This window comes from Alexandromys fortis, unplaced genomic scaffold, assembly GCF_014885135.2.
Source record: "Alexandromys fortis isolate MF-2015 unplaced genomic scaffold, M_Fortis_MF-2015_v1.1 scaffold_65, whole genome shotgun sequence".
NCBI classification, from domain to species: domain Eukaryota; kingdom Metazoa; phylum Chordata; class Mammalia; order Rodentia; family Cricetidae; genus Alexandromys; species Alexandromys fortis.
In genome coordinates, this window is record NW_026067986.1 from 2,483,411 (window position 1) to 2,500,703 (window position 17,293).

The following is a 17,293-nucleotide window of genomic DNA, read 5'->3' on the forward strand; positions in this document are numbered from 1 at the left end:
AGATATTAAATCTCCTCTTTTAACTGCCATGGCTGTGTTAATTTGTCAGGTTAAACATTAATTTTCAAATCCAGACACTTCACTTTGCTGGCATCCGAAAACTTCCCCCACGAGTTTTCCAGAACGACAGTATTAAATGATTCATTTTAAAGGTAAACATTTTTTTTTAAGTGAAAAAGTGATATCGTGAAAATTTTAAAAATGTGCTTCTTCTTGGAAGAGGAGGCTGACGGGTGGCGAGAGCCAGAGGCACTGGAGGGTGCGGTCATTGCTGTTTTCTACACATAGTGGGGCAGATGCATATGTGGTCTTAGAGAGCTTGGGACAGTGTGGGGAGGCAGGAGCTAGGCGAGCTGAAGCCGGACGGACGAAACTCCAGTGTGGAGAGGGATGTGGAGCACAAATTTCCACCCAGACCTGAGATGCTATTGGTAGCTGATGGCTTCCAGGTAAGGGAGAGTCAGCTTTCTTTAAAGGAGTGGCTGCTGGCTGGCCTCACACCCTCTGGCAATGGTCAAACACCAAAGAGTCTAGGCAACATTAATGGGATCCGGTGGCTTTGAAATAACAAATGAGGAGGCCAGGTTGGCTGGGTATAAAATGGAGGGAGTGGATGCAGGAGGACATGGCAAGGGGATGAGTTCAATCCAAATACAGCATAGGAAATTCCCAAAGAAGTCACAAAAATTAACCCTTTAAAGTTGACTAAAACCCAGTCTTTCATAATTTCAGAGCAGACTGCATTGAAACTATCACCAAAGAACTTCATGCCAAAAGGTTTTAAAAATGAAGTGAGTTCTAATTTTCATTTTACTTTTTTCAAAGCAGTTTAATCATAATTAATTAAAGTGTTCCTATCATCAAGGCTATAGAATACTCAAGAAGTGAAGATTCATAAAATAGGCAAGTCAGCTATAATAATCTAAAATGTTATAACATATACAGGGGGAATTGTTAAGGACAAGTTGATGATCACAAAATCAGACAAGCATGTGATGAATTAATTTGCTTGTTTCATTATTAATGAAAAATTTGTCAACTGACCTTAAAAAATGTTGTTTTTTTAAATAATATTCTAGGCAACCTAGATAGTTTTTCTTGATATTGTATGTAACTTACAGATACAATTGGCTTGTTCTATTTATTAAATTTAAACCCTTTTATTTGAAAACAATTCTATATTTAGAGGATGGTAATTAAGAAGGTATAAATCATCTGTATTTCTTTTTAAGTTCTTTTTGCTGTTGAAGGCATAGAAATGGAATTGAGTTAGGAATCCTTCATCTAGTTTTGTTTAGACAATTGTGACAGGTACAAATGCAATTTTATTTACCTTTCTTATTCAATTCAAGCACCTTACTTCATCTTACCGATTGCAGGGAATTTTAGCTTTTTTTTTTTCTATAAAAACAAACACCTTTGTCTTGTTTTCGGTATCTGAGGGAGACTCTTGAGCATCCCACATTGAGTGATATGGTAGACAGAGATCTTGAAAAATCTCCTTAGGGCATGGAGGGATTGCTCTATTCCTAAAACCCAACAATATACATTATGGATGGATATGAAATTCTATCATGGGTTTTATTCACGGTTAATATAATCATATGGCTTTTTTCTTAAGTTTATTAATTACTAATATAGAAATGCTTGGCTGTCTAAACGCTGAACCAGCCTGGCACCTAGAACAAGCTCTACTCATAACATACAGTTATTTTTATTCATTGCTGGGGTTTAGCTTACTAGTCCTTTATTCGGGATTATTGCACTGTAAAATTTATGACAGATGTGGATCTGTCTTTTTGTGTTATCACCTTTGGGATCAGAGTGACATTAGTGCCATAAATCAAGCTGAAGGTCGTTCTTCCTGTTCTCTCTGCTGGGGTAAAATGGTGTTTGTTCCTTGGCTCGTGGCTACAGTCTCGCCTGAGACCACCAGCACCTTAAATTCTCTGCTTTTGATCTCTGTGATTATCCTTTGGTTATACAATAAGCATTGGGCTGATCGGATTGTTCAGATTGTTCGTTTGTCTTGACTGAAGACTTGGGTTCAGTTTCAATGGTTTATGTCTTCCTTTTTTTCCAGCTCCACGGATTTCTGTTCTTACGTGTATTCTCCTGCCACCCTCCACATTATGTGGGTCTTATTTCTTCAGTTTGGAACTACAAATTGAGGGCCACCCTGTAACCATTAGCACCACCTTAACAACACTCTAAACTCAGAACATTGTATTCGCTTTCAACCAGTGCAATTGTTAGCTCTCTGCCTGGACTAGTGGAGGCATAGTTAAGTGTTTAACATTAACTATCAAATATCTGAAGTTTTTTTTTTCTATTACTGATATCTAATTTGAGTCCACTAATGGGCAGAGGAGATAGTCTATGTGTTTTTAATGATTGATTTTAAATCTGTTATCATTTGCCTATGTCTCTGGATGTGATCTATCCTGGTGAACCTGCTATAGATAATGCAAGACAAGGCTTGTTGTGCAGGTTCTTGGCCCGGTTCTGTGTTCCAGTTAATTTCCTTCTTTGTAGTCCCCCCCCCCCATTAATAGTAGCAAAGGGACATTAACTAGTAGCAAAGGGACATTAACTAGCTTTTAAATATGTTGTCATTCTGAGTTTCACAGGCGTGGTAAATCATCAGTGAAAATTGTTAAAAAAAAATTCCTGTCATGGGCTGACAAGATAGCTCAGGGGAAAAGGCGCCTGCTGCCATGCCAGATGACCTGGTTTGATCCTTGGGCCCCATGTGGTGGAAGAAGAGATCTTGCTCCTGCAAATCACACACACACACACACACACACACACACACACACACACACACACACACACGTAATCACCCAGATAAACAAGCCGATAGCCTAATGCAAATTTTCACCTCTCCCTCTGTTCCTCCAAATCCAAACCCCGGTCTCATTCCCAGGAGCAAAACACATTAATCCCACTGGTTGAGAATAAGACCTGCACAGTTTAAAAGCCAAATCTGAAGCAAGCTTTAGTCAAATACTAGCCAGGTTGATGAATTCTCTGGCCGGCTCCATCTCTGGTTTCCCAGGTAATGGCCCTGAGTCACAGTTTGCCAGGGCTTAAAGGATTTCTCATCGGGTCCAATCAGGGGCAAGCATACATCCTGACGTATTTCCTACCTCTGAACCTCCTGCCCAGGTGTGATTAAGCACGTCCCCGGAGGAGATAGGTCAAACAAACTCATTTAAAGGAACAAAACCACGTGGATCCCATAAACACAGCCTCCAGCATTTCAGGACCCGTCTGTTCTTGGGCCAGGGCCTTGCGGATCAAAGGCAGATTTGTTTCATGGATCTTGTAGGCATAGTAATTAAAACTGAAAATGTAACTTTGACTCTCACAAGCACCTACCACAGCCTCCCCTTTCTCTCTGCCTCCACCTCCAATGGATCATGTAGACGCTGTTCTGGAACCTTCCTTCCCCCTGCCTACTCTGTGTTTTCTCATAGTCTCAACTTCAGCAGTCAGTTCTCTGGGAACCTCCGGGCTACCCCAGCCAGGGGGTTGGGTAGGTTCACGGCAGATCTGGACTACTCCAGCCAGGGGATTGGGTAGGCGCGCAGCAGATTTTCACGGCTCCCTCTCTCTTCCTCCACGTCCAATCTTCCGGTTCCTTCACCAGCTCTGTAGCATAGCAGGCCACCTGCCGAGGCCTCTCCCCGCTGCCATGTCTCCAACCGATCCCATATACCTTCTCCAACCTCCTTCCCCATTCATCCTCTTATCCCGGCCCCCAGCTCCAGTAGGAATTCTCTGGGAACCCACCAGCAGTGCCTGGAAAAACAAGTGGGCCAGCAAGGAAGGGAGGCAAGCTTCAGATCCTCTCCTCCATGTCCAACTCCTTAGTCTCAATCACAGCTATGTAGGACACTACCTGCTGGAGCCTCTCCTCACTCTCTACCCTGATTGCCAGGGGACTAAATGGATCCCGAATGAACCACCCTACTTTCTTCCCACCCGGGGACACCATCAGCTTGCCCCACCTAAAATGTCTAACACCATTCCTATGTGACGGATCCTAAAACCGAGAACACATTTTACCAGGAACTCCCAGTAGCCACACCTATCAGGACACCAGAAGAATTTTTTACCAGACAGCACACAGCCACCACCCTCTCCTGAGAACCAGAGGGGGCACCAGAAACAAGGAACAAATCACCCACCAGTCAAAGACAAGACCAAATATAAAATAATACATCTTCTTCTTAGCAACCTATGGAACTTTCTGAAAAAGTGACTATGTATTTGGACACAAAGTGAGTCTCAACATACTCAAGGAAGTGCTTCCCATCTGACCACTTCAGAAAAAAAAATCTGGATATCAGGAATAGAAGCAGAACAGTTGCAAACTCATGGAATCTGAACAACTTGCTACTCAATGAAGAAAGGGTCAAGACGGATATTAGAAAAGAAATTAAATACTTTCTAAAACTTAACGAAAATGAATACACAACATACCTACACTATGGTACACAATGAATACAGTTGTGTGAGGCAAGTTCATAGCAATAATTGCCTAAACGAGAAAGTTTGGAGAGATCTCATGCCAGTAACTTCACAGCGCACCTGAAAACTCTAGAACAACAAGAAGAAATCACACCCAAACAGAGAGATGGCAGGAAATAAACCCAGGCCTGAAATCAATAAAATGGAAACAAACCAACAAACAAAATATAAAGAATCAATGAAAGAAAGAATTGGTCTTTGAGAAAATCAATAATGTTGAGGAATTGGTATTGAAAGTAACTAAAAGACAAGACAACAATATCCAAATGAACTAAATTAGAGAGTTTTAAAAGGGAGGGGGCATAACAACAGACATCAAGGAAATCCAGAGAATCATAAGGACATACTTTCAAAACCTGTACTCTACCAAATTGGAAGATCTAAAAGAAACAGATAATTATCTCAGTACATACCACTTCAATCAAGATCAGTAAACAGTTTAAACAGACCTACAATTGCCAGTGAAACAGAAGTAGTCATGAAAAGTCTCCCAAACCAAAAAAATAAATAAAAATAAAAAATACCAAAGAACATGCTTTTAACTCAGGTAGATTTAAATCAGACTTTCAAAGAAGAGCTAACACCAACACTCCTCAAATTATCCCACAAGAGGAGTACAAAGAACATTGTCCAATTTGTTATCAAGTGATTTGTTATCAAGTAGACACTAAATAATATATGTATAAAACTAAAAGAAAAAACAGTGTAGCAGTAACTCATGTATGTAACTCCTTTGCACCTAAATATCTTTTTGTAAAATGGGTCTGAGAAACTTTATATTTTGTCTCCTTTCAAACAGCAATGATGAGACCACAGTTCCTCTGAAGCTACATGAAGACCCAACAAGGAAAGAGAATCCTAGATCCCTTATGAAAATAGATGAAAAAATTTTCAAGAAAATACTTGTCAACTGAATATAAGAACATATTAAAAAGATAATCCACCATAATCAAGTAGTCTTCATCCCAGAGATGCAGGGATTGTTCAACATATGTAAACTGATAAATGTAATCCATCATATAAACAAGCTTAAAGAAAAAAAAAATCACATGATCACCTAATTAGATATAGAATGGGTCCTTGACAAAAATCTAGTACCCCTTCATAATAAAAGTCCTAGGGAGATTAGGGATCCCAGAGACATAATCTCAGCATAATAAAGGCAATTTACAGCAAGTTCATCACCAATATTGACTTAAATGTAGATGTTTATTAAACAAACAAACATCCAACAAAGTGTTTCCACTAAAATCTGGATCAAGATAAAGTTGCCCACTCTTTCCATAGCTACTCAATACATTACCTTATAGTTCCAGTTAGCACAATAAGACACCTGAAGGAGATCAAAGAGATGCAAGTTAGAAAGAAACAAAGTATTTTTATTTTCAGATGATATGATAGTATGCATAGTGACCCTAGAGATTCCACCAGGGAACTCCTACAGCTGGTAAACACATTCAGCAAAGCAGCCTGATATAAAATAAACTTACAAACATCAGTAGCCCTCTTACATACCAATGACAAACGGACTGAGAAACAAATTAGGGAAACAGCACCTTTCATAACAGACTCAAATAATATAAAATATCTTGAGGTAATTCTAACGAAGCAAATGAAACAAACTAGTCCTAAGGGCAGGTCACATGCCCAGCAGAAGATGGTGCTGAAAAGGAAGTCGACATCATCTTGGGAGGTTCTTTGTCTCATGATGTGATTTTTCTTTTCTTTTCTTTTTTTTAAAATTATCTTATTACTTTATGATGCACATGCATATATGTGATCGATATATGTATATATATCTCAACAGAGAGAAATTCATGTTACCCTACAGGTCCTTTGTGCACATATTAAGACTTCCAATTTGGTGTTTTTGTGGGATTCCTGCGTGTGTGAAGAAGTGGGTCTCTGTTTCTTGTGCCTTCTCTTTGACTCTTTTCCTTCTGTTGGTTTGCTTTTTTCTAATTAGAAGGCATGAGTTGTTCTTGTATCTTGTGTTTCACTATTATTCCTCAGAAGCCCGTCTGTTCCTAACAAGAGACAGAAAAGGAGTGGATCTGGGTGAGAGCATCGTTGGGAAGAGACGGTGAGGAATAAAGAGAGGCTGAAATCATTATCAGGAAGTATAAATGAATGAATGATGGGGAAGCTTTGTTAACCAATTATCTTCAAGGGGTGGGACCAAGTTAGGGTGTGGCTTTCTGGGACCTGGAGAAAAAAACGCCTGGCTTTAGTCTGTTAAGCCATTGGCCGAAACAGCTTTATTCATTAACCAATAAAAGCAACACATAAGTTTCTCAGATCATTTTACAGACAGAGGAATTTAGGTGCAAAGGAGTTACATATGTGAGTTATTACTACACTTGTAGGAGAATTAATAATTCCCACAAAGTACAGTGTCTTCTTCATGTCTACTTTTTGTTTTCAACATCTATTACTTAGTGGCTACTGAATAACAAATCACTGTGATATTTAGATTTCATTGGATAAGCTCAAATGGAAATGTGGCAAGAATGGTAACGTAAGTTTGTAATTCCAATCAGGGGCCTTAGAAAGGAGGATCAAGAGTTCATGGCCAGCATGAACTACATATAATCCAGAGAGAGGGGGTTGGGGAGATGAAGAAATAGATATGGAAGCTTTGTTTTAAAAGGTATTGCAGTATGCTCTTGTGCTCTGACAAGCCAATGGTGGATTATAAATTTAAAGAAGGAAGGAAATCCAGGGCAGTGCCTAGAAATATAAACTCTGAATTCCTCAGACCCACTCTCTCTCTGATAGTTCAGCTTAGCTGTTTTCTCCAATGTGGTCCAATGTGACCGGCGATAGAGCTTACCTATTCTGAAAACAAGAAGCCTGGGGGCACTTCTACACACACACTCAAGGCTGGGTCGTTCATTTCTCCAGTCCACAGGTCAAGCAAAAAGACAGCAGTCACTTAGGAGAGGAAACCCTACACAAAGGCAGTGGTCGTGGGGTGTTCAGTATCAGGCCTGAAAAAGAAAAGAGGGGTTTCAATTCTGTCAGAAGAAAAGGGAAAGCAAAACATGATATGGAGGCCGTTGCTCACACATCGCGGTGCAAATCAGCCATAAGAACTGTAAACACAAGATTTTCCAGTGGATTTTGTACTTTTACAGCTGCTCTTTGATAATACAAAAGAAGAATTAATCCTTTATAGCCTCTGATTATCTGGGTTATGGCTTATTCAACAAGTCGATTCAAGCCATTTTAATGCCGCACATATTAAGTTGTCCTTGAGAAAATACATTGTCTATGTTTTGTTCAAAAATACTTTTCATAAGTCAAATAATAATATAGTTCGTAATTAAAGCAAACATTAGTCTTTCAGGAAATTTAAACCCCAGAGAGTTGGTTATCATTGTTTTTATAGACATGAAGATGGAAATAAATTTATATTGCCAGTTTTATGAGCCCAGGAATCAAGGTGAAGATTTACAAGTGGATAAATCCTTCACGTTATCAGTGTTCTTGGTTAACATTTCAACTGCGCATAGGAGATTAGCCTTTGGATTGTGTCTATTATGGGTAGATAATGAAGAGCGTGCTAATTAATAATGACTAAAAGGGCTATTGAACAAGTCCCAACATCAGGACTAGAGTCGATTATTAGTTATGTTTTAAGTGGTCATTATTCTCAACTTGTGTAAACTTGAAAGAACAGCAAGGAAAAGAGGGAACGGGTGGATTCGAGCCTTACCGGAATGGAGAACTGGCTGTGCAGTCTGTGAGTTCAAGTGATATTTTTCCCCATGGTGGAAAGGGTACAGTTTGTGATGAGCCGGCTGAAATTAAAATCGAAATTATCTTCAGCGTGAAAGAGACAGCTTTCTATAAAGAACTCCCTGTGTTCTCGTGAGGGCTTGAGTTCAGTGTGTAACACCCTGTAAAAGACATCAAAACTAAACAAAAAATAAGTAACCACAGCAACCCCACCCCCAAGAAAATACTAGCTTAGTAAGCGTGTCCCTATAATCCACGGCTGGGGAGGCAGAAAGTAGAGTAGAGAGTGGTTGGTGGGAGCTGTGAACTTTAGCGTGAGTGAGAACCCCGTCTCAGCAATGAAGGTGGCGAGTGACTGGGGGCATCTGACGTAGGCGTTTGACGTAGACATCTGACATAGACGTCTGACCTCCTGGGCACATTCCTCTCCACACACGCAAACACGCTCTTATGCACGTCGTCTTTAATATAACTTGAATTTACCGCAATGCGAAAAATCTTCAATTTGTAAGAAAGTGATTATCTCTTTTTAAATTTTCTTTCTAGAGAGAGATTTGGGGTGATGCTGGAAGGTCTGAGGTCTTCCGTTTTGTTTCTCAGAGGTTGAGCATCTTCATCCCATGGTTTGCTCTTCATCCTTGCACCCGTCTGTCTGTCTCTCTGTCTGTCACTTTTATAATGTCCAAGAAAAGAGGTGCTCACTTGTAATGGTAGTTCATGTGTATTTTAATAAATAAAGCTTGCCTGAAGTTCACAGTGTAAAACAGCCACACTGGTCAGCCTTGCGTACCAGGTAGAGGTGGCACACACCTTTAATCCCATACTAGCTTGCCTTAGAAACCGGGTGGTAGTGGCTATGGGGATTGAAGGTGTGTGTCATGGTTGCCTGGTCTATAAGGCCTGCCAGGGTGGCTGTTTTACTTTTCTGATCTTCAGACAAGCTTTATTTACTAAAATACAAATGAAATGCCACAACCCTCACCATGTCTCCTAGGTAATGTGATGGAGAGTAGGAAGATATAACTAATATTTCTGTTGCATGCTGATTTCTGTGAGGCTCAATTGGCTCTACCCCCAAAAAATATAAACAGCACCTTTTGAAAGATGAGATGCTTCCTGTCCACCCAGAGCAGATCATCGGGCAAGAACCACCCCTTCCAGGCTGTTTCTGATGGAGGCTGTGAACAGCTCCGGAGCCTCATTTCCTGCTTCAAAAAAAGAAGATTTTTTTTTTTTTAAATCCACAACACTGCGCTGTTTTATGCAATGTGGATGCTAAAAGGTGTGAAGAGCTCTTGTTTTCCCCACAGGATCACCAAGTCAAAGTCTATAGGATGTTGACTTCGCAGATGCTGCTGTGGTTTCCCTGAGCAACAGAACCCGCCAATGAAGTGTGATGGCTATGAGGAAGGGAGTGTCATCCTTCTCTGCCTTCCTATTCAGCCGGAGCCCCAAGTCGGTGAGTAAATTGTGCTCTAGTAGGTTTTTTTGCCTAACACGTTGCTTGGTACTTGGAATTCTTTTGTTTGCATAAACAATGTGAGAAGTGAACCTTTCGCTTCCTAGAGAGGCCAGAGAGGGAAACAAACCAGAGAGGAGAAGGGCTCTAACCAGCGGTGCTCTCGGGAAGATGAACACCGATTTGAACAGTCTCTCCCAGGGAGCCCACGCTTTTCAGTTTGAGGACAAAAGGAAAAGTCCCGTTATCATTGCCACATCTCCACGTGTCACTCATTCTTCAAGTCCATCCCTCCAATCCGCTTCTTCCTTCCTTCTTGGGTGCTCCCTGCGAAGTCCGGAACTCCCACCCCTCTGCCCTTGAGCGTAACTTGACCAGTCTATTCCAGTTAGGAATTGTGGGGGGTGTGGGCGTGGAAGTGCTGATGTGGGCACAAGAATCTGACAAAATTTGGGGACTGATTATAATCCAAAGACTGTTTTTGAATTTCCCTTTACAGGGTCTCATCTCGAAAAGAAACGAGTGGGACAATTTTGAGGAATATTAAGACTGCTGATCTTTGGGGCTTTCATACATGGGTTAATAAAAAGTAGCGTCAATTGAGGAATTCTCACTTGAGACAAAGATGAAGACTATCACTGTAAGCATTCAGGCATCTGCACTGGCCTGCCCTTGGGGTCCTGATAGGATAGTCCTCCGCTGAAGCCACTAAGAGCACCTCCCGTGCACATTCACTATGTTCCCTTATAAAAGGCGGGCCTCACCCCCTCCCGCCTCTCGCTTTCTGCTTCTCTCTGCCTCTCTCTTCTCATCTGCTACTTCTGTTCCCAGAAGCCGGTCTCCCTCTCCTCTTCTCTCTTTTTACGTTCCCTTTTCTCTAATTAAAAACAAACAAACAAGCAAACAAAACACCCTCCGTGTGAACTCTGTTTCATGGCGTCTTTCTCTTGCATGCCACTTTTTTTTTTAAAAAAATAGTAATTGTGACAGTCACACTCTCCTTGAACATTGCCTTGCCATTGAGCTTGGGAGAAAAACACATCACCGTGTTTAAATATTATTTCTATGAATGACGTAAACCTCTGTGGTTCAGTGTAGATGGTACGGTGCCTAGACACATCTGGGGACATTTCTGAGCATCACAATGGAGGAGGGGACCCTCCTGGCATCCGGTAGGGAGATGCTAATGTGCACAGGAGGCCTCCTACAAGGCCTAGCCCGTCTAAATGTCAGTGGTGCAATGTGCTAAGATTTTTATTTTACTTCCACAGACCAAATTAGTTCAGTTATGTAACTAATACAAATGAGATGTCGTTGGCCCGAAATAGAAGGGTTTGGAAAATGGAGATTCCGTAAGCTGTCAAAAATAAACACTGTGACATCTCAACCAGCTCCCCGGCAAGCCACAGGTGCCTACGTGTGCTGGGGGCCTAAACAGTTTTCTTTTAGGTGTCGAATCTGTAAGTATGAGATCAGGGCTTGGGAAGTCCCACTTCCTAGATTTCAGGGGTCCACCTTGCCATTCCTCATGTGGATAAGAGGAAAGGGGAGAGGAGGTCTCCGTATATTCTTATAAATGTGTTATGTAATGAAAGTTCAGCCCTCAGCACCCCATCTAGACCTGATAGTTTCCCGAAAGTCTCCTGTGTAACATGCCATGCCAGAGGTTACAGCTTCGACAGTAGAATTTTGGGGGAAAGTTGTAGTAAGAAACCACACAGAAAATGCAGTGTCCAAGACCAGGAATGTCTTGTCAGATTCCAAGGAAATTTCAACTATTTACAAAAGTCATCTTTTTTTTCAGGAATAATGCAGAATCCATTACCTGCTGGACAACCTAGACTCTCCGCTGTGTGTCTGCTTAGCATCCGAAGTGAAGACGCTGTGCAGCTAACAAGTGTGTGTTCCAGCCTCTGCTCCTTCTTAATCCATGGAGGAAAACTTCGCTCTGTGTCGGGATGTCTATGAGATAATAACATCACCTGGACGTTTGCCACTAACGAAAGGAACGAGACAGGAGTGCAGAATAAAGCCCCCGTGTTTGGAGCTAAGTTTTTGTGTCACGGATGTAACAGGGATTTTTACCCCTTCATGCCCGACCCACCTCACTCTGCCCCCTCCTCTAGGACAGATGCTTGTGGAGTTGACTCTGGCTTCAAACTCGCTGTGCAGCGGACAACAACCTCCACTTCCCAAGTGCTGGAATGACAGACCAGCGGTGCCACGCTCGGGTCCCTCCCCTTCCTCCTTCCCTCCCTCCCTCTCTCCTTTCCTTCTTCCTTTCTCCCTCTCTTTTTACCTTTCTTCCTTTTCTAGTCTATGTTTATTTCCTGTGCTTAAGCCATTAGAACTAAAGGTTTGGGTGAAAGCTTTTGCTAGAAACTTCTTCCCCATCCCCCAGATCTCATCATTTTTTATTTGAGTCAAGGGATGAAGGCAGAAACGAATGACCGTTCTCCTTGGATCATCCAGCCCGTCGGTTCTGTTGTGAATCTCCATTAACAACCACAAACTTAGGAAGTCTGTGGGAAGTTTACTAGTTCATTATAGCTCTTTACTTGCCAGTTACCTCGTATGAGTACTAACTGCTACTAAACATCCTAACAAGTAGCACTTTCTAATCCAGTTTAAAATTCACTGGAATGCATCTGTGTTTCTGTGGATCTGTAAGTTGTTAAATTCCACTGCAAATAGAAAGTCAGAAGACCTTGCATTAAAATAATTGTTTATTTGTAGTCTTTGATGATTTCAAATACAAATAACTGTATATAATGAATTTTGCTCCCCTCTTTCCCCCTTCCCTCCGGCTGAGACACTTCTTTCTTTCCCCCAGCAACCCCCCCTCTTAACTTTCAGGTCTGTTTTTTAAAAAGCCAGCTGAGCTTCATTGAGCTCGGCTCCAGGAGCAAGAGCAGGGGCTCCTTTCCCGGCAAGGGGAACTGAACGGTGGTTATGCCCCTGAAGAACGTGACATTCCCTTCCTGGAAACCAGTGAGTAGCCCCCACAGAGAGGAGCGGGGGCCCATGAGTCCCTCTCATGTTGGTGATAAAGTGTTGATAGGCACCATCTTGTTCAGATGGGCAGGTAGCCACAACTACTGGGTTCCTGAGGGTCAGGTCCGAAAGAGAACCTTGAAGTGTTTCACTCTATTCTCTCATTCTTCATCCTTTAACCTCCCTCTTCTTCAGTGTTTTCTGAGCCTCGGGGTGTCAGGGAGGGTGATACAGATTCTCTGCAGCATCAGGACCAGCCCTCAGACCAGGGATGCCTCTGCCTTAGCTGCTGCCTGCCGCAAAATGAAGCCTATCCAATGAACACAGAGGGCGCAGTGGTGTAGGAGAACCCTCACGTTCCCACTCACCTGACATGGCATGGATGGCGAACCCCTCCCCCCTTCCTGCTCGTGTTGACACGCGTGCTTCTATCCTGAGGCACTGTGTTTTGAAGGTGATCCCTCGATATATTTGGTGTTGAATTTTAAGTGGTTCATGGAGTCATGGTTTTAAAATAGCAGCGAAGAGGAGACTTGGAGCACCAGACTGTGTCACTCCCCGCTGGAGATAAGTTCTGTGCCATTTAAAATGCCTCTGCCAATTCAGGTCAGTGCATTTGCAGCCACCCTTGGTCCCACAACGCCTGGCTCCTGCAGGGGCGGCACCAAACTGTTGTGTTATATTCTCACACCCATTTTATTTCAGCAACTTTGAGACTCCTATCGCACACGCAGTCTAAGGCCATGCGCTATATGAATTATGTTTCTTTGGAAGAGAGGCGTTTCTTCTTAGGTCTAGGCTTTCCCAAAGTTGTGATTCAGAAAGCCAACCGAGCTGCGCTACCTCTGTATTATGGACACAGGGCAGTGGCTCTGACCCCAGGCTCTGACAGTCCTGGGGCTGGTGTCATTTCTGAAGGTCCCTTAAAGACCTAGTTAGCATGGACAGACCTGTAGACCATCACGGTCAGGACATCCCATCTTACCAACAAAGTCTTCGCAATGAACAATTCTCTTCAACGACCACAAGGCAAAGGAAGGAGCTTGTTATCCTGAAGGAACTGACCTTGCAACCAGAAAGAGCCATGTTGTGGGTGACTGGTAGTTACTAAGTTAAATGGGAATATGGACCATCCTGGGGCAATGGGATGTAGAATGATGAGTAACTGGTAAAATTTGTAGTGCACTGGATTAAAGTCAATGTAAAGAAAAAAAAGTTATGGCCGTATGAATCTCAAAAGCATTTCTGTAATTTAGCATTCATCTAGCAAAATGTGAGTCTTATTTGTGTAGCTCAAAAAAGTCTTCCGCACACATGCATATCCACACATACACGCACATACACACACAAATGCATATCCACAAACACACACACGCACACACATACACACACATGCATATCCACACACACACACATATACAAATGCATATCCACACACACACACACTCATACACACAAATGCATATCCACACACACACACACACTCATACACACAAATGCATATCCACAAACACACACACACACACACACACACACACACCTTTGAGTCTCCTGACCACCTAGAGGAATAGATTAGCTGTGTGGGCTTTTCACACATCCCTTCCAGCCTCGTTCCCTTACCAGCGGTCTACCACCACTGAGGTCCTAGAATTCCCGAAGAAAAAGCTCCCTTGAAAATGACCACCTGCCAAAACAGAAGGGACCATCTTAGACATGATTTTTTTAGGTTTTGCTTTTATTAGTGGAGGTATGTAGGATCTCTTTGGGATGACCCCTATGTCTGTAGAGGTCTGTAGGGACAGACCGGATCCCCTTGGGATGAATCCTTTGTCCCTGGTAGTATGTAGGTACAGACTGGATCCACTTAGAATGATCTCTGTGAGAAATATCAGCTGTATGTGTGCTTTCCTCACTGACCTCAAATGTAGAATGCTGGCTGAACTTTAATAGTTTTACGGCTCTTCAATTTTCCAGATTTTTAAATCTATAGTATTTACTCATTCTCATAGAAGCACACTGGCTGCCCCATAACTTTAGTTAATTACTATTAACTATTTCCTTTGTTGCTACATTGTGGTCACAGATACAGAGAAGCATGTTTGGCTGTTGTTCCTCCACAACGATTTTTCCAGCAAGATATTTACATTTCTGTCAGTTTGTTTCTCTTGTTCCTAAGAAGATGAGCCCATCTTTTCACCTAAGGACCAGTGTTCTTCAGTGCAAATCTAATTCTTGGAGGCAGACTTCCCCCCCTCCCCTCTGGAGTGTTTAACTTCACCTACAAGGGATGTGTGAACCCTGGGCAGAATGCAGACAGACCCCACCCCCATGGCTCAGGTGGGTCTCCTTTGGCTTTGGTGGTTTTGTGCCCCTTCTCCTAGTTTTCATTGGCATGTCTGGAAGGAAGTTTATCCTGAAAAGCTGCTTTGGAAAGAGAATGAGGTTGTCCTTACTGCATTTAGAGGAAAAGGAGCTCATGTAGGGATGGTTCACACATACTTAAGTGAGTGGTTGGGAGGGGGGTGTTGGAGAGATAGCTCAGAGGTTAAGAGCACTGGCTGCTCTTCCAGAGGTCCCAGCTTCAATTCCCAGTACCTCCAGGGAAGCGCACAACTGTCTGTCACTCCACTTCCACGGGATCTTTACACAGACGTACATGCAGGCAAAACACCAGTGCACATCAAATAAAAATAAAGTGAGTGGCTGGGTGAGAATGAGGTATGCATTGGTGGGCTAAAAGAAAATCATAGCAGCAGTTCCTAAATGAAGAAAGTTGCTTCCAGACTTGTTCATGCTGTATTGTCGGAACCAAGACAACGTCAGTAGCATGTACCGCTAGCCAATGTGCCTCCAATAAAAAAAAAAGTGCTGGCAACTAAATCATGACTGTCTTAGGAAGTCAAACCCACATGCCTTGAGATTTTTAAAATTTATTTGGAAAGATTTACGTTTCCTCAGCCTTCAATTCTATTGTTCGGTGCCTCATAAGGAGCATTTCTCTTTATCTAGGTCGTGAGCATGGTTGATTTAGATGTGGGAAGCTCTCACCTACGTCCCCATAAAGTGTAAGAGAGTAAGCAATCGCAATTGTGTTGGACTAATCCCATGTTTTGCTCCTCTTGATCTCTATGCTTTTTGGCTCACGGAGTAAGTTTCGGTTGCTGTTATTGTTGCTTGAATGCCGAGTTACAGTGTGATCTTTTTGAAGCTATTTTAAACAGAAATTCGATTTGTCGTGTGTGACATCAATAAAACACATTACTCCACCGCCACGATGGAAATCTGAATGGTTACGACTATACTGGTTGATCCACAGGAAGTGACGGCTCCTCACGACGGACGTGGCTCAAGGGTGTCGCTGAGTCTTAGCAGCGACCCTAATCTGAAACATGTTGAGATGTGATAAACATGGATGTCTTCACGCGCTGCAATGCGATAGTTGTGAGGAAATGGTTTTCCCTTTGGAAACTTTATATCCCCCGTAGTTGCGCAAGATTCTTTTCAAGTCAGACTTGACAGAGGCTTTAATGTGCTAATGACGATTATGAGTCTTCCAGGGGAGCCATGTTTGGCAAAATTCATTACTTGTAACTATGTTTTTTTTTTGAATTTCATCTTTTTGGACTACTGATTTGAAGAAAATACTTTGGAAGTGCTAGTGTAGATACACTGAAAAATTACGGTTGCAGGAATTTCAAGAAAAGGACCTGCTGGAAACAGGAACGACAACGACCTAAAACCATTCGTTGAGCATCTAATAAAGTAGCAACTGTTGAAGTTTTAAGAATACTGGAGGAACAGAGCAACAGGTTCCACTGCACCAAGGGAAAGGGAGGAGTACTTCATTGATGCAAACCACATTTTGCGTCGTTGGTAGTAAGAGGCGGAGGAGCACAGCTTCGCTCCTAGCATCTAACAAGCTTCTGCATGTGCAGCCGTTGTTCTGAAGAGGGCATGGCTGCCTTCCTGACCAGGTGTTTGTAGTCTCAAACCACAGGAGAAACTTGACCAGCGGCTGTCTCTCTCCTGCTGCCCCGACAGCTTCTCCTGTCTCTGCTCGGACACGTGAGTGCCGCATTGGCCACCAGGCAAGACGCCACACATCCTTCTCCTTTCTTGAAGCAATATGTTTACGGAGCCGCTGGAGATGAGGGCATCGGTTCATGAATATGAACAAGGGGGTGGTGGAGATGAGAGAGAGATGCGACACTGGCCATCTGGACAGCCGCTGGGCACAAAGCGGTGTGCTCAGGTACCAGAGTTCTGACTGACCTAGTGCTCCTGTTTCTGCCTCATGACTATGCTCTGGGAAGCACAGACCTTAGGCCAATAGCCAGAACTTTTGAAGGTTCATGAAAACTTACCTTGCTGCTGAGTTAAAAAGATACTGTGTTTATAAATATGTGTTGGAAATAGTAATTAAAAAAAAGAGGCCATGATTTTGAGAGAGAACAAAGAGGAGGAGAGGGCGGGAGGAAAGGGGATGGGGAAATGATGTAATCATATTATAATTTCAAAAGATATAATAAAATTTAAAAGTGCAAATAACAAAAAGATACTGGG